The sequence below is a fragment of the Protopterus annectens genome, chromosome 11.part0, assembly GCF_019279795.1.
Source record: "Protopterus annectens isolate FY-2018-M chromosome 11.part0, PAN1.0, whole genome shotgun sequence".
NCBI lineage: Eukaryota > Metazoa > Chordata > Ceratodontiformes > Protopteridae > Protopterus > Protopterus annectens.
Window position 1 is genome coordinate 676,856,424 of NC_056745.1, and position 19,297 is coordinate 676,875,720.

The following is a 19,297-nucleotide window of genomic DNA, read 5'->3' on the forward strand; positions in this document are numbered from 1 at the left end:
GCTGGGGGCTTACTCCTTACAAAAATGCTTATTGCTGTTTTTTTTTTTTTTTTTTGTTGCTGGCATCTAACTGTTTGTACTACAGTAGGATGCCCTAGGGTCCATGCTATGAGCTACATTTTCAAACTTCTGTCAAACAATGTAAGTACTATTTGTGTAATGCCACCTTAAATTTATAATGTGAAAATCTCTTCCTCTATAACTAGGTTATGGATGCAAATGGACTCGCTGCAGCCTGACCCACTTAAATATAAACAAACAAATAAGTAAGTAAGTAAGTAAGTAAATAAATAAATAGAATGGCGTTGTGCTATGCCTTCTTTAAAGCTGATATAAATTATCTGGCCTGTCATGTGATTCTTCTAAAGCTAGGGCCCTGGTTCTCCTGCTGCTTGAAGGATGATTTTCAGATTACCTTCAGTTAGTTAATTTTAAAATAATGTAACAGTGTTCTGATGATTGTAGTCCTAATGCAGTAAGTCAATAGAATTTTTGATAAATGCAGTGACATTATAAGCAGAGGTGTTTTTTTTGCTAAGTAGCTATAGCTGAATTTATTGATTTTCAGTATTTATCATTTAAACATTTTCATTGCTGGCTGTGTTTGGAGGTGACCAAGGAGTTTTTTTTCTGTTTAACTTACTTGCTCAGTTACACAGTTGGCAAGAAGTGAGTTGGAAGCAAAACATAGCATGGGTTATTGAACATTTATTTGTAATTTGATTATCCAGCTTGTAATTTGATTATCCAGATAGTATTCCTTGTCATCTATGTGCCATTAATGCACTAAAACTACTTGTTGAAACAGTCTCCTTGGTGTTGCTGTACATATTCTTGTAGCGGTAACAGGACCATCAGGGAGGCAAAGAAACATAATGCGAAGTTCTCTAACTGCTGACCTGCTGAGGCAGTAAAAAGGGTGATGTGTAGCACACGAGAACAGAGCATTTAAACCCAATGACTACTTAAGTTAACTTCAGTACTCATACATATCAGACATATCTGAAAATATACACAAGGTTTCAAAATGCTGTTGTGAGTAACCAAAACTATAGGAGTTTATTGACAAATTGCATTTGGTATATTCTACTTTAACTGCTAAACTGCTTCATATTTTCTGTTTCCAAACATTTAGATTTTGAAGGATTTTGGTTAGTCAAGAATATATTCAGGAACAACTGAGCTGCGTATGTAGCATAGTTTTCATGGTAACAGTTGCTCAGTGTCACATAAGACATCTTAAGACCAGCTAGCGTTTTGTATTAGCTGTTGAAAATCTACTATGCCTCTTCCAAATATGAGTCAAAATGTGACATAGTGTATCAGCCATACTTTCACAAAGTACTGGTGCTAGCTAAGTAGTGTAATGCTTTTTCTTTATGGTTGTACATTTTGTTGATTTAACAGCTTGGAGCTTATAAGTTTCACATATGGCCAACAGGCACTTTCTTTGCCTTTCATGATTTAATGATGTGGTTGCTAATTTAGTGCAGCAAAGGAATGTTAAAACAAATTGCTGATAAAACAAAGAGCTGCAATAGAAAGATAATTAATTTATTTAGTTTACTTACTGAATGATTTCCTCTGTATTAATAGTCATTCCATAGGGTTGAAAAACTCTCTGCTGGAGGAATGCACATATGACATGGTCACCACCACGATGGAGTCATGGTCTGTAAAATACTTGAGACTGGAAAACCTTCAGGTCAAAAGCAAGTACACTGACAGCCATTTAGAGCCTTATTAGAAACCAAGGATGATAAAATCAGGTGCTGCAAATATAGTAAAATGTCTACTTGAATAATGTGATGTGAAGAATTGATAACTATTTTTGTGGGCAGTAGACAGTGACATCATGTCCAAAGGAATAAACTTTGGCTTTCAGCTTTCTTATAAGGATGGAGAGCTACTATAAAACACTTCAGTGAAAACCTAGCTAAAATCCCAGGCTAAAGAATGCAGTGATACAGAAGGGGCCCATAGGATGGTGATATATTCTTGCAGAGTAAACTTGCTTAGAATGAATGAACAGTCTTAAAGATTCTCCATCATCATCATCATCATCATCATCATCATCATCATTAGCCCCCTTTTTCCCATTTTTTCTACATGGGGTAAGGGTATCGTGTTAACTGCCGCCAACTCTCTCGATTCAGTGCCACACTCCTGCCTTCTTCAACACTCATGCCTGACTGTCGCAGATCTTCTTTCACACAATCCATCCACCTCTTTGCTGGACATCCTCGCTTCCTCTTGCCTTTTTCCTGTCTGTCCCAAATCTTCCTCACCAGATTGTCTTCTGCTTTTCTGCACATGTGCCCAAACCACCGTAATCTGTTCTCTTTGATCTTTCCTGCAATTGGAGCTACTTTGGCTTCTGCTCTTATGTCCTCATTTCTTCATCTGTCCCACAGTGTGCATCCTACCACCTTTCTCAGCCACTTCATTTCCATCACCTCTAGCTTCTACAACTGTTCTGCCTTTACTGCTCAGATTTCTGTACCATAAAGTAGTACTGGTCGCACCACTGTCTTGTACACCTTACTTTTCAGCTTCTTTGGCATTTTTCTGTCATAGAATATGACTGACACTCTATGGCTGCAGCGCCTCTGAATCTAGCTTTGACCTGTTCATTCAGACTTCCCTTCTCCTCTGCCACCCCTCCCAGATACTTGGAGCTGTTTACCTGTTCCAATATCTTCCATTCTATCTCTATTTTAATCTTCTTCTGATTTCCCCACTTTGCTGCTATTACCACAGTCTTATCTGTGCTTAGTTTCATCCCATGTGCCTTCAGTTTAGCATTCCATTCTCCTATCCTTTGCTGAAGTTCTAGCTCAGAGTCAGCCTGAAATGCCACATCGTCTACATACAGCAACTTTATTGATCTGTCCTCTCCAACATGTTTGCTAATGTAGTCCATCACCGGTATGAATAGCAGTGGGATCAGAGCTGAACCTTGGTGTACACCCACTCTCACTGGGAACCCCTCTGTTAGGCCGAACACTGTTTGTACTTGAGTCATTGAGTCCTTGTGCATAGCCTGCACTGATTCTACCAGTGTTTCTGGGACTTCAAACCATCGCAGTACTGCCCAGATCAACTTTCTTGGGACCATTTCATATGCTTTCTCCAAGTCAAGGAATGCCCAGTTGGACTCTCTCCTCATCTCTAGCTTCTTCTCAAGTACCTGTCTCACTGCAAACATCGGGTCAATTGTGCTGCATCCTGATCTAAATCTAAACTGCTCATTTCCCATCTTACATTCTACTACTCTGCATATCCGTTTATCAGTCACCCTCTCCAGAACTTTCATGCAATGTGACAGGAGTTTGACACCTCTGAACTGCCCACAGTTGTGGCTGTCCCCTTTGTTCTTGTACACTGGAATGAGTATGCTTATTCTCCAGTCATCTGGGATACGCCTCTCTCTCCCCACTGCTATTAGTACCCTCAGGAGCCATTTCTCCCCATCTCATCCAGCATCTTTATCACATCTGCTGTGACCTCCTCTGAGCCTGCTGCTTTCCCTGACTTCATTTTCCTTAGTGCTCTTCTTACTTCTTCTAATGGTGAGCTCCTCCTCTTCTTCTCTCATCGTAGGCTGTTTCTGGGGCAGTACAGCTTCTGTGGGGTTTTCTTCAATCAGAGGCTGCTGGAAATACTCCTCCCATCTGCCTTTGATGTCCTGTAGACTGGTGAGCAGGTTGTTGCTGGCATCCTTTATGAAGGATGTCTGACTATCTTCTTTATCTCTCTTGCAACCTGATATAGTTTATTTGTGCCCCTTACTGACTCACTTTCCAGAAGTTGGTACAGTGCCTCTGATGCCCTATTCTTTGATATTGCAACTGCTTTCTTAGCTTCTTTGTTAGCCAACCAGTAGTCCTTCCTAGACTGGTCAGTCTTTTCTGTCTCCCACTTCTTCCTGCACTCCTTCTTTCTTTTCATTACTTCCTGGACTTCTGCATTCCACCACCATCTTAACTTATGTACTTTAGTTCCATACCTGGCTCGACCACATATCTTTTCTGTAGTCCTAACACATGCTGTTTTTAGGCACTGCCATTCTTCTTCAACTCCACCGATTTCTTCCTCTTCTTGGTGTGCTAGAGCCCTGAGTAATTCCTTGAACTGTTGTACTTTCCTCTCCAGTCAACTTCCAGGTCTTTAGCCTGGTCTCTGTTGACCTTAGAGCCTTCTCTGACCACTGCTTGCAGCTGATTGTGGCAACTAGTGGTTTATGCTGTGGGCCAACTGTTTCACTGGATATGACTTTGCAATCATGGATTCTACCCCAGTGGTATTCTACCTGAGTTGCATGTTGGCTACTTGTGACTGTTTCTCTTTCTGAACTATTTGTTTTCTACTATCAAGCAATTTGCCAGACAAAAGTCTAGAATGGCTTCTCCTTCTTTATTCCTGTTGCCCCACTCATGTGGACCCAGGCAGTTCTCATATCCTGTTCTGTCTGTCCCAACATGTGCATTTAAGTCACCCATTATCAACACCAATTCATGTTGTCCTGCTTTATCTAGTAGGTCCTGTAACTGCTGTCTGAATGCACTATTTTCCTAACTATCACAACCCTGCTGTGGGGCATAGGCTGAGATTATGAATACTGCCCTATCATTACACTGAATTCTGATTGCCTTGAGTCTGTCATTAAAGCTGATGATATCCCTCACTGCCTTCTGAAGTCTCTCTCTCACCACAATTCCTACACCATTTCTAGCCTGTCTCCCTCCTGAGTAGTAGAGTCTGGATGCCAAGTCAAGTGGCTTTGCTGCACTGCCCTTCCATCACAATGTCCAGCCTCCTCCGTGTCATCATGTCATCCACTTCCAAGCTGCGTCCTGTCAATGAACCTACATTAAGAGTAGCAATTCTCAGTTCATGTTTGGCAGGTTGGTTGGTTTTATGTTCAGCTTTTGCTCAACAGAGCTATCCCAGGTAACTCAGGCTGGGCAACTATACACCGGCCAGCCAGTAGCTCATTGACTCAGGGCTACTGGGCTTTATTGCAGGCGCACACTGGCCAATAGGGGCACATATGCCCCTCTCACCATTACCAAGGGTCCCTGGCATAGGTCAGAGTAGGCCGGGTCCTCAACCCACTTATCACCGATAACTACCCATGCCCATTTTGGCGACATTAGTCAACATGACCGAACCACCTACAGCGATATTTTACACTGTTGAGTGGCTATCCCTGCCACAGTGTGCAGTTGGTGACCCGTGTTCTCCTATCTTGAGGATACTGCTCACCACAGTAGTTGCCCATAGCGGTTGGTCTGTACAACTCTTCCCCCATAGGGCACCATGTAAAGTCTGTGCTGCTGCCCACAACTCCATTCATTGGTGAGTTTGAGATGGAAACACTCAACATGTTTTTTGGATGTGGGAGAAACCCCATGTAGACACAGGGCGAATGTGCAAACTCCAAACAGGTATTGGTCGGAGGTCAGGATCGAACCTTGTACCTTGTGCATGGGAGGTGAAGACCTTAACCATTATGCCAACTGCTCTGTTAAAGATTCAGGCTCAGAAAAAATATTAATTATAATAAGGAAAATGACAAAACATGTCTGCAGTAGCCTGTCTAATAACACGTATAAAAAGAAAGATATCTGCACAGAAATTCCAGATCTTCATTTGCTATTATTAAATGTATTGGTGCAGGTCTACTTTGTACACAAATTCCAAAACCTTGCCCAATTAAAAGTTTCCAGATTGGAGTGATTTTCTCTTCACAAGGTAAAACTATATTCTGCATTTAACTGGCCTTGTGTTATCTAGTGAAAATGTTACTACATTTTCAACCATATTCTGAAATTTTGGCATATAAGAGTTTGTCAGCTCATCCTTTACAGACAATATATTCAAACTGCAGTTCCATGTCACAACGGGATACATTTTTGACTAAGATGATGGTGCCTTAGCTTTGTGTAGTAAGCTAGGGTACTTGAACATAACAGTAAATAGAGCAGGAAGTCCCAGTAGGTCAGTCTACATATGGATGGATGCACAGGCCTAGCATAGTTTGCACATTCTATGTTTAACTATGTTGGGTCAACAGGAAAGTTGCCCCTGAAGTACCAAGCTGAGTGGTGGTTAAATGGATAGGGAAGGCGTGGAGGGGAGAGATGAATTAGTAGGGACTGGAGTGATCATTGTGGGGAAGGCAGTAGTGCATGAAATATTGGGAAACAATGTTGTAGCTCTTCTTTTACTGTTCTTACAGGCCTCTGATCAAAAGGGCTAGGGTTGGTAGTTTTATTAAGCTGGACTCGACACTACTAGTTTATTTTAACTAGTTCTGAATTAAGAAACATCGATGAATGATGACCAGATCCTGCTAGGGTGGGTAGTTCTCATTATCAATAAAATCAGAATTGCTCTACAATATTTCTATGGTTACTGCCATTTAGATGCTGTATCCTATTACTAGCAATCTTTTAGCAAGATGGACTTAGAACTTGCCTTAACACTCAGCCTCTCTACCTCCCTTCTTCCTTTCCATACTTTCATGTTTTACTTGGTTATCTACTACAGTGCATTGTGAATCTGTCTTTACTTTGAGCCTTATCACCTCAAGTAGTTTACAGTTACCTGAAGCTCCATTTAGTTCAATCCCTGCTACTACCCCCTTTGTGCCAATCATTCAACTTACGGTATTTGGTCTTCTACATACCTCCTTTGATGTTCTTTTCAGTAACTTCTTGAATCATTTAGTGGTCCCACATAATCTGGGTGTCTGCTAACATGAGTGTAAGATTGTAAGATCTTCTTCATGGGTATAATTGAGAAGTGGGAGAAACAGTATTTTATGAATTAAAAAAGGTACACTTGAGCACCTTTTTACAAGTTCTTATAAACAAAGTACTGAAATCGTTAGTGTTTACTACTTCGGGGTGCTGCGTAGATATTTACACTGTAGATAACACACAGTACAGTGTGTATGAGGAACTGGCTTTGGCGCACCTTTCCCTCCGTTACCTACTCATTTCCTATGAATGAATTTCTGGAGGGATGTTTTTTTCACTGTGGTAAAAATTAAGCCAATTATACCAGTAACAGTTTGAGAGCACAAGAACAGTGGGAAGTCAAGTATGCCTTGAAAACTGAAGCAGAACCTACTTAAAGAAAAAACAATATTAGAGAAATACACGACCAAAACACCGGAAAGCTCACCAGGATCTCAGTAGCTCGAGCGAGCAATGTCAGGAGCTGACTACACCCTTTGTGTAGGATTATGACAAAAGTAACCGAAGTACAAAGAGTGTACCAAGCAGGTGTTCACCTCCAACCAGGTTGTTAATAATCCACTCTAAGTTCTCTTTTAAAACCACAGGTATTCACCTCCAACCAGTTGTTAATAATCCACTCTTCGTTCTTTTTTAAAAAACACAGGTTTATTACGATCCCAGCCAAAAGGCACAGTTGACACAGTTGACACAGTTGAACAATCACAGGTTAAGCGCTTTCATCCCCAACAGGTAGACTTCTTCAGAACCAATGATTTCAAACTACCAAATGCTTTTATACTAGATTTGGCGCCAAAAATTCAATTAATCAATCAGCTCATATAAATCAGCTCATATAAAAAATCAGTCCGTTTTCCTTTCTTAAAAAACACTACTTAAATAAATTATCCTGAAAACTCACTTGTGTGTAAGTGCATCATGTGAAAATACCTATTGTAGCTATAATATAATACTTTACACTAATACATTACAAAACATTTGATACTTTATAATAACTTTGAAAAACCTTTGAAAAACCTTTATAAGGAACACAGCAATACTTTAAAAAATAGCAATACTTTAAAAATACCATATAAACATAATGTTGCTTCCTATATGTTTCATTATGTTACACTAATATACTTCATTCTACACTCTTGCACACATTGATTTGTTTTACTGTTCTAATATAGTAAAGGGCTGTAAACTCCAAAACTTCTTGCACATGCTTAAACATTTAATGCTAAATATTAATCCCTCAACCCCTATCCAATAATAGAAAGGGTTTTATACTTATGCTGTCGTTTAGCCCTGGCCAAGATGTGGCATCACACAAAATCTGCCATTTTGCTTCTAAGCATGACAATCTAGCCTTCCAATTACCCCCTAGCTCACTTACCCCCACCTGATCTATTATTTTAAAGGTGAAAGTGTGCTGGGTACCCTTCTCACTAACGTGCTTGCTAAGTGCATTCTTCGTGTCCACTTTCTTAATTTTGTATAAATGCTCATAAATACGGGTTTTTAGCTTCCTTTCAGTCTTACCAATATAGTAAGCTTGACACCCTGAACAGGAAGCCAAATACACCACCCGCGTGGTGTTGCAATTTCCTCTTTTTCCATAACAAATAGTATTGTTACTGTTAGCCAATTTTGTGATTCTGTTGGCATTAATGTACTGGCAGTATTTGCACCTGCCACAAGAACTAGTGTGTTCCTCTCTACTGTTTGTACCACCTTTTGTCTTTCTACTTCCACCCTCTATAATTCTTTTTAAATTGGAAGAGGTTTTGAATACACTAACTGGATGGTCACCTAACACCCTAGCAATATCGTCCGTACTTGAAAAAATGTCCCAATGTCTCCTTAAAATCTCTTTGACCAAATTGGAATAAGGGTTGAACATTATAACACACACATTCTTATTCTTTCTTGTACCTTCCTTTTGATGATCATTTACGAATGCAGTACTTCCCAACAACGGGAGATATTTCTCCCCCCATGATCTTATAACATATTTGGTAACATCCTCCACCATACTCTCAGGGTAACCTCTGGCCAAAAACATACCTGCTACTACACTCATCTGATCCTCCATATCCTCTCTCACAGAGCACATTCGGGCAACCCGAATGCATTGCCCCTTGAGCACGTTTCTAAAAATGTGTGGAGGGTGACAACTATCAAATTGGATATAGTCGTTGGAAAAAGTCGATTTCCTGTAAATTTTTGATTGAAATCCTTTATTAGTGTGACTAATGAAAGTGTCCAAATATGGTATTCCTAGTTTCTCAACTTTATGAGTGAATTTGAGAAAACTCGTTGTGCTATTGATGTATGATATAAAACTAGGGATATCTTCAGCAGGTCCCTTCCATACAATAAAAAGGTCATCTAAAAAACGTACATGTAAAGCTATATGCTTGTAATACATACTAGGCAGAACATAAGTTTCCTCCCATTCAAGCATGACGAGATTTGCAAAAATGGGGGCACAAGAAGCCCCCATAGCCACTCCTCGAGTCTGTCTAAAATATTCTCCCTGAAATTCTATGTAATTATACGAGAGAACTAATTTCATCATGTCAAGAATTAAACAGGTTCTGTCCCATGTAAGATTGGAATGTTTCCTCAAACTGTTTTCAAAGTACTCTAATCCCGTTGTATTGGGGATACATGCAAACAATTCCTTAACATCTATGGTCAAAAAAATAGCTTCAGGTGACCATATGTCAGGTTTCAACTTGCTCAAAAAGTCCCATGAATCTTTTGTTAAATGTGGGACATTATGGTATACATGTTTGCACCAATGGTCTATAGCGACTCCAATGTTGAAGGTCTTTGATTTTGAACCGGATATGATAGGCCTAAAGGGGGGGTTTTCTATGTTTTTATGTATTTTGGGTATACCAACAATTTTGGACATCACTGGATGCTCTGTCCTTATAAAGTCATATTCTTCATTCGTAATACGATTATCCAGCAAAAACTCCTCAATAATCAGATCGATTCTGTGATATCCTATATTTATCTGGTTAATAGATGTCACCTCATAATTCCCCGAATTAAATAGGATATCCTGAATGGCTTTATAGTAAATGCTGGTATCATATATCACTAAACCACCCCCTTTGTCCGGTTTCATTATCCTTATTTCTCCGTTCGCAACCACTTGGTCCAAGCATAATCTCTCCCCTCGTAAGATTATCTATGAAAAGTGTGTCATACCATGGGTCTCTCTGTATATTTCCATATAAGTTGTAAATATCCTTACATACCATACGTTCATAATTGTTTACCTGCCCATTAGTCACTGGAATGTATGCACTTTTCCTAACTAGTTTTTTTGGTGACCCTTCACTTTTGACATTATTGAACTGGAGTGCTAGCTGCAATCTACGACAATACAACTTCACTTCTTTAATAACATCAAATAAATTTAATCTAGCTGTGGGTATAAACTTCATTCCCTTGCTAAACAAAGAGAAGAATTCCTGCGTAATATATACCTCAGTAAAGTTGTATACTTTAAACCCTAAAAAAGAATGAATAGCTACTTTACTGCCAGTACTTGCCTCTGTGACAGAGGTTTCCTTGTAGTTCATATCTAATTCATTGGTTGTTAAATTCACTGTAGTCACTGGGTCACACACTACCACTTTCTCTGAGGGTGCTACCCTTTTGATGTCTATCTTCTTCTGTGATAGATGGGTGCTTGATGAAACCTTCCCCCTTGAAAATTTTCATCCTCGTCCCTTTTTCTGTTGTTCCTACCCCTATAATTCCCATGCTGTATCTCATTGGTGTTAATCCTACTATGCTTATTCCGTGGCCAAATGTATGCCCTTTGCACTTTATATGCCTCCAAGTCTCTTTCTAGTTTGTCCAATTTCCTATTGTATATGTCGTAAGCCTTGGTTTTAGCCACCCTAAACTGTTTGTCAAAAAGTTCTTGCCAAGAGAGAAAATCATGTTCCTGGGTAATCTCATTATATAGCTGTTCTATTTCTACCATCAAGCTTCCTATTTTTTCATCATTGAATTTCATAAGTAGCTTGATGAATTGAAAACCAAAAAAATCGAACAAACTGTTAAATTCATTCTGCACTGAATCAGTAGATTGTATCCCTAAGGGCAACTTAAAAAATCTAAGCCCCTTAGGCACAATCTTTAAATTTAAACATTTTTCTAAGTATCCGTTGTCAATTTTAACCCCCTTGATGTTAATCAATTTTTTACCCAGTAAGTATATTTTAGATTTTATAGTACTGTTTGCATATTTGACATTTCCATCATCCATTTCAACATTTTTTACATTTTTAAAATGGTTATGCCCAAAGTTATAGTCAGCGTTAAAAAAACTATTCATTGCATCATATGAATATTGTCTATTATTTTTATTACTCGTATGATTGTGATATAAATTGCCCTTGTTCCTTGGTATATGCATATCTCCTTTATCACAAGGACTAGAGCTTGTATTATTCGTCACAGTACCTTTATAGTGGTCAGTGTTAGTCCTGACTGTTGCGGAATAAGTTCTCATCGTTGCCCGCTGTTTGGGCTTAGCTCCCATACGGTGAGTCTCTTCCTGCGAATGGAAGAGACTAAAATCGAAAGTAAATTCCGCATCATTCAGCACAAACTTGTCAATCTCATTAGAGTTCAAATTCAAATCAGCGTGCAGCGTGTCCGCTAAGTTACAAACCACCTGCCCATTCGGAATGCTCAACTCACTGTTGTCAGCATCGATATTAGAAGTCAAGTCAATAGATGTAGCTCTAACAAGATTAGGTTTAGCAGGATTAGGTTTAACAGTACGAAGTGTACCAGATGGTAATCGTTGACTCTTGGGAGCCACTTCCACGTTAGCTGCCTCAGTCACAGGTCTTGAAAGTGTAGCTACTAACTGTAGCAGTTTGTTGACGTCATCCTTCAGCGACAGCACTTCTGCACGTAGCTCCGTAAACTCTGCTCTGCTCAATGAAGCAGACGGGGACCCCAGGCAAGCCATAAGGAATACAACTCAAAATGGAAATGGATGATGGAAATGTCAAATATGCAAACAGTACTATAAAATCTAAAATATACTTACTGGGTAAAAAATTGATTAACATCAAGGGGGTTAAAATTGACAACGGATACTTAGAAAAATGTTTAAATTTAAAGATTGTGCCTAAGGGGCTTAGATTTTTTAAGTTGCCCTTAGGGATACAATCTACTGATTCAGTGCAGAATGAATTTAACAGTTTGTTCGATTTTTTTGGTTTTCAATTCATCAAGCTACTTATGAAATTCAATGATGAAAAAATAGGAAGCTTGATGGTAGAAATAGAACAGCTATATAATGAGATTACCCAGGAACATGATTTTCTCTCTTGGCAAGAACTTTTTGACAAAACAGTTTAGGGTGGCTAAAACCAAGGCTTACGACATATACAATAGGAAATTGGACAAACTAGAAAGAGACTTGGAGGCATATAAAGTGCAAAGGGCATACATTTGATCACGGAATAAGCATAGTAGGATTAACACCAATGAGATACAGCATGGGAATTATAGGGGTAGGAACAACAGAAAAAGGGACGAGGATGAAAATTTTCAAGGGGGAAGGTTTCATCAAGCACCCATCTATCACAGAAGAAGATAGACATCAAAAGGGTAGCACCCTCAGAGAAAGTGGTAGTGTGTGACCCAGTGACTACAGTGAATTTAACAACCAATGAATTAGATATGAACTACAAGGAAACCTCTGTCACAGAGGCAAGTACTGGCAGTAAAGTAGCTATTCATTCTTTTTTAGGGTTTAAAGTATACAACTTTACTGAGGTATATATTACGCAGGAATTCTTCTCTTTGTTTAGCAAGAGAATGAAGTTTATACCCACAGCTAGATTAAATTTATTTGATGTTATTAAAGAAGTGAAGTTGTATTGTCGTAGATTGCAGCTAGCACTCCAGTTCAATAATGTCAAAAGTGAAGGGTCACCAAAAAAACTAGTTAGGAAAAGTGCATACATTCCAGTGACTAATGGGCAGGTAAACAATTATGAACGTATGGTATGTAAGGATATTTACAACTTATATGGAAATATACAGAGAGACCCATGGTATGACACACTTTTCATAGATAATCTTACGAAGGGGGAGAGATTATGCTTGGACCAAGTGGTTGCGAACGGAGAAATAAGGATAATGAAACCGGACAAAGGGGGTGGTTTAGTGATATATGATACCAGCATTTACTATAAAGCCATTCAGGATATCCTATTTAATTCGGGGAATTATGAGGTGACATCTATTAACCAGATAAATATAGGATATCACAGAATCGATCTGATTATTGAGGAGTTTTTGCTGGATAATCAGACACGAATGAAGAATATGACTTTATAAGGACAGAGCATCCAGTGATGTCCAAAATTGTTGGTATACCCAAAATACATAAAAACATAGAAAACCCCTTTAGGCCTATCATATCCGGTTCAAAATCAAAGACCTTCAACATTGGAGTCGCTATAGACCATTGGTGCAAACATGTATACCATAATGTCCCACATTTAACAAAAGATTCATGGGACTTTTGAGCAAGTTGAAACCTGACATATAGTCACCTGAAGCTATTTTTTTGACCATAGATGTTAAGGAATTGTTTGCATGTATCCCCAATACAACGGGATTAGAGTACTTTGAAAACAGTTTGAGGAAACATTCCAATCTTACATGGGACAGAACCTGTTTAATTCTTGACATGATGAAATTAGTTCTCTCGTATAATTACATAGAATTTCAGGGAGAATATTTTAGACAGACTCGAGGAGTGGCTATGGGGGCTTCTTGTGCCCCCATTTTTGCAAATCTCGTCATGCTTGAATGGGAGGAAACTTATGTTCTGCCTAGTATGTATTACAAGCATATAGCTTTATATGTACGTTTTTTAGATGACCTTGTTATTGTATGGAAGGGACCTGCTGAAGATATCCCTAGTTTTATATCATACATCAATAGCACAACGAGTTTTCTCAAATTCACTCATAAAGTTGAGAAACTAGGAATACCATATTTGGACACTTTCATTAGTCACACTAATAAAGGATTTCAATCAAAAATTTACAGGAAATCGACTTTTTCCAACGACTATATCCAATTTGATAGTTGTCACCCTCCACACATTTTTAGAAACGTGCTCAAGGGGCAATGCATTCGGGTTGCCCGAATGTGCTCTGTGAGAGAGGATATGGAGGATCAGATGAGTGTAGTAGCAGGTATGTTTTTGGCCAGAGGTTACCCTGAGAGTATGGTGGAGGATGTTACCAAATATGTTATAAGATCATGGGGGGAGAAATATCTCCCGTTGTTGGGAAGTACTGCATTCGTAAATGATCATCAAAAGGAAGGTACAAGAAAGAATAAGAATGTGTGTGTTATAATGTTCAACCCTTATTCCAATTTGGTCAAAGAGATTTTAAGGAGACATTGGGACATTTTTTCAAGTACGGACGATATTGCTAGGGTGTTAGGTGACCATCCAGTTAGTGTATTCAAAACCTCTTCCAATTTAAAAAGAATTATAGAGGGTGGAAGTAGAAAGACAAAAGGTGGTACAAACAGTAGAGAGGAACACACTAGTTCTTGTGGCAGGTGCAAATACTGCCAGTACATTAATGCCAACAGAATCACAAAATTGGCTAACAGTAATAATACTATTTGTTATGGAAAAAGAGGAAATTGCAACACCACGCGGGTGGTGTATTTGGCTTCCTGTTCAGGGTGTCAAGCTTACTATATTGGTAAGACTGAAAGGAAGCTAAAAACCCGTATTTATGAGCATTTATACAAAATTAAGAAAGTGGACACGAAGAATGCACTTAGCAAGCACGTTAGTGAGAAGGGTACCCAGCACACTTTCACCTTTAAAATAATAGATCAGGTGGGGGTAAGTGAGCTAGGGGGTAATTGGAAGGCTAGATTGTCATGCTTAGAAGCAAAATGGCAGATTTTGTGTGATGCCACATCTTGGCCAGGGCTAAACGACAGCATAAGTATAAAACCCTTTCTATTATTGGATAGGGGTTGAGGGATTAATATTTAGCATTAAATGTTTAAGCATGTGCAAGAAGTTTTGGAGTTTACAGCCCTTTACTATATTAGAACAGTAAAACAAATCAATGTGTGCAAGAGTGTAGAATGAAGTATATTAGTGTAACATAATGAAACATATAGGAAGCAACATTATGTTTATATGGTATTTTTAAAGTATTGCTATTTTTTAAAGTATTGCTGTGTTCCTTATAAAGGTTTTTCAAAGGTTTTTCAAAGTTTTTATAAAGTATTAAATGTTTTGTAATGTATTAGTGTAAAGTATTATATTATAGTCACAATAGGTATTTTTACATGATGCACTTACACACAAGTGAGTTTTCAGGATAATTTATTTAAGTAGTGTTTTTTAAGAAAGGAAAACGGACTGATTTTTTATATGAGCTGATTTATATGAGCTGATTGATTAATTGAATTTTAGGCGCCAAATCTAGTATAAAAGCATTTGGTAGTTTGAAATCACTGGTTCTGAAGAAGTCTACCTGTTGGGGATGAAAGCGCTTAACCTGTGACTGTTCAACTGTGTCAACTGTGTCAACTGTGCCTTTTGGCTGGGATCGTAATAAACCTGTGTTTTTTAAAAAAGAACGAAGAGTGGATTATTAACAACTGGTTGGAGGTGAATACCTGTGGTTTTAAAAGAGAACTTGGAGTGGATAATTAACAACCTGGTTGGAGGTGAGCACCTGCTTGGTACACTCTTTGTACTTTGGTTACTTTTGTCATAATCCTACACAAAGGGTGTAGTTAGCTCCTGACATTGCTCGCTCGAGCTACTGAGATCCTGGTGAGCTTTCCGGTGTTTTGGTCGTGTATTTTATCTTTTTTCTTGAGTAATATTAGAGAAATATCATGCTTTAGTTAAATTGTTTCTGCTAATTGGAACTTAATTCCTAAGGAGAAACCTAATGGAATTAATAATACAGACTTCAGATGCACACTTAAAGTAACCTTTTGCTAAGACTTTCACTGCTTTGATGAAAATAATTAATGTTTGAACTGGATTGATAAAGTTAGAGCAATATTCTGCTTAATGTTATGTGCATTAAACATCTTTTCCAGCTTGTAAATTTATTGATTCCTATGCTACCATGATCTGTACTGTAAATAGAATAAATACAGTTTACTAACTACTTGCAACATTTATTCTTATGACTTATTTTATTCTATTTTCATTGCATTTTTAGAGAATTAATTGGACTGTACTCATTTTATTGTACTGTATTGCTATTTGGCCAGGGTCATAGTTGAAAAGGGTCCTGGGATTCGTCCTGTCATTATAAATGTCTTGGAGACTGTCTTCATAGCATATTAGATGGGAAAATTTCACAGAATAATGAAAGGAGTAATGTCAAGGGAAGCAGAGAATGTATGAGGGAGAGTATCATGGGGAAGAGTAGAATGTAGGAGGGAAAGTATCATGGGGAAGGGTAGAATGTAGGAGGGAGAGTATCATGGGGAAGGGTAGAATGTAGGCGGGAGAGTATCATGGGGAAGGGTAGAATGTAGGAGGGAGAGTGTCATGGGGGAGGGTAGAATGTAGGAGGGGGAGTATCATGGGGATGGGTAGAATGTAGGAGGGAGAGTATCATGGGGAAGGGTAGAATGTAGGAGGAAGAATATCATGGGGGAGGGTAGAATGTAGGAGGGGGAGTATCATGGGGAAGGGTAGAATGTAGGAGGGGGAGCATCATGGGGAAAGGTAGAATGTATGAGGGAGAGTATCATGGGGAAAGGTAGAATGTAGGAAGGAGAGTATCATGGGGAAGGGTAGAATGTAGGAGGGAGAGTATCATGGGGAAGGGTAGAATGTAGGAGGGAGAGTATCATGGGGAAGGGTAGAATGTAGGAGGGAGAGTATCATGGGGAAGGGTAGAATGTAGGAGGGAGAGTATCATGGGGAGGGTAGAATGTAAGAGGGGGAGTATCATGAGGAAGGGTAGAATGTAGGAGGGGGAGTAGCATGGGGATGGGTAGAATGTAGGAGGGAGAGTATCATGGGGAAGGGGAGAATGTAGGAGGGAGAGTATCATGGGGGAGGGTAGAATTTAGGAGGGGGAGTATCATGGGAAAGGGTAGATTGTAGGAGGGGGAGTATCATGGGGAAGGGTAGAATGTAGGAGGGGGAGTATCATGGGGATGGGTAGAATGTAGGAGGGAGAGTATCATGGGGAAGGGTAGAATGTAGGAGGGAGAGTATCATGGGGAGGGTAGAATGTAGGAGGGGAGTATCATGGGAAGGGTAGAATGTAGGAGGGGGAGTATCATGGGGAAGGGTAGAATGTAGGAGGGGGAGTATCATGGGGATGGGTGCAATGTAGGAGGGAGAGTATCATGGGGAAGGGTAGAATGTAGGAGGGAGAGTATCATGGGGAGGGTAGAATGTAGGAGGGGGAGTATCATGGGGAAGGGTAGAATGTAGGAGGGGGAGTATCATGGGAAGGGTAGAATGTAGGAGGGGGAGTATCATGGGGATGGGTAGAATGTAGGAGGGAGAGTATCATGGGGAAAGGTAGAATGTAGGAGGGAGAGTATCATGGGGGAGGGCAGAATGTAGGAGGGGGAGTATCATGGGGAGGGTAGAATGTAGGAGGGGGAGTATCATGGGGAAGGGTAGAATGTAGGAGGGAGAGTATCATTGGGAAGGGTAGAATGTAGGAGGGAGAGTATCATGGGGAAGGGTAGAATGTAGGAGGGGGAGGATCATGGGGAAGGGTAGAATGTAGGAGTGAGAGTATCATGGGGAAGGGGAGAATGTATGAGGGAGCAGTAATATGGGGAAGGGGAGAATGTATGAGGGAGAGTATCATGGGGAAGGGTAGACTGTATGAGGGAGAGTATCATGGGGAAGGGTAGAATGTAGGAGGGAGGGTATCATGGGGATGGGTAGAATGTATGACAGAGAGTATCATGGGGAAGGGTAGAATGTATGAGGGAGAGTATCATGGGGAAGAGTAGAATGTAGGAGGGAGAGTATCATGGGGAAGGGTAGAATGTAGGAGGGAGAGTATCATGGGGAAGGGTAGAATGTAGGAGGGAGAGTATCATGGGGAAGGGTAGAATGTAGGAGGGAGAGTGTCATGGGGAGGGTAGAATATAGGAGGGGAGTATCATGGGATGGGTAGAATGTAGGAGGGAGAGTATCATGGGGAAGGGTAGAATGTAGGAGGAAGAATATCATGGGGGAGGGTAGAATGTAAGAGGGGGAGTATCATGGGGAAGGGTAGAATGTAGGAGGGGGAGCATCATGGGGAAAGGTAGAATGTATAAGGGAGAGTATCATGGGGAAAGGTAGAATGTAGGAGGGAGAGTATCATGGGGAGGGTAAAATGTAGAAGGGAGAGTATCATGGGGAGGGTAGAATGTAGGAGGGGGGTATCATGGGGAAGGGTAGAATGTAGGAGGGGGAGTATCATGGGGAAGGGGAGAATGTATGAGGGAGCAGTAATATGGGGAAGGGGAGAATGTATGAGGGAGAGTATCATGGGGAAGGGTAGACTGTATGAGGGAGAGTATCATGGGGAAGGGTAGAATGTAGGAGGGAGGGTATCATGGGGATGGGTAGAATGTATGACAGAGAGTATCATGGGGAAGGGTAGAATGTATGAGGGAGAGTATCATGGGGAAGAGTAGAATGTAGGAGGGAGAGTATCATGGGGAAGGGTAGAATGTAGGAGGGAGAGTATCATGGGGAAGGGTAGAATGTAGGAGGGAGAGTATCATGGGGAAGGGTAGAATGTAGGAGGGAGAGTGTCATGGGGAGGGTAGAATATAGGAGGGGGAGTATCATGGGGATGGGTAGAATGTAGGAGGGAGAGTATCATGGGGAAGGGTAGAATGTAGGAGGAAGAATATCATGGGGGAGGGTAGAATGTAAGAGGGGGAGTATCATGGGGAAGGGTAGAATGTAGGAGGGGGAGCATCATGGGGAAAGGTAGAATGTATGAGGGAGAGTATCATGGGGAAAGGTAGAATGTAGGAGGGAGAGTATCATGGGGAGGGTAAAATGTAGAAGGGAGAGTATCATGGGGAGGGTAGAATGTAGGAGGGGGGGTATCATGGGGAAGGGTAGAATGTAGGAGGGGGAGTATCATGGGGATGGGTAGAATGTAGGAGGGAGAGTATCATGGGGAAGGGTAGAATGTAGGAGGGAGAATATCATGGGGATGGGTAGAATGTAGGAGGGAGAGTATCATGGGGAAGGGTAGAATGTAGGAGGGAGAGTATCATGGGGAAGGGTAGAATGTAGGAGGGAGAGTATCATGGGGGAGGGTAGAATGTAGGAGGGGGAGTATCATGGGGAAGGGTAGAATGTAGGAGGGGGAGTATCATGGGGAAGGGTAGAATGTAGGAGGAGTATCATGGGGATGGGTAGAATGTAGGAGGGAGAGTATCATGGGGAAGGGTAGAATGTAGGAGGGAGAGTATCATGGGGAAGGGTAGAATGTAGG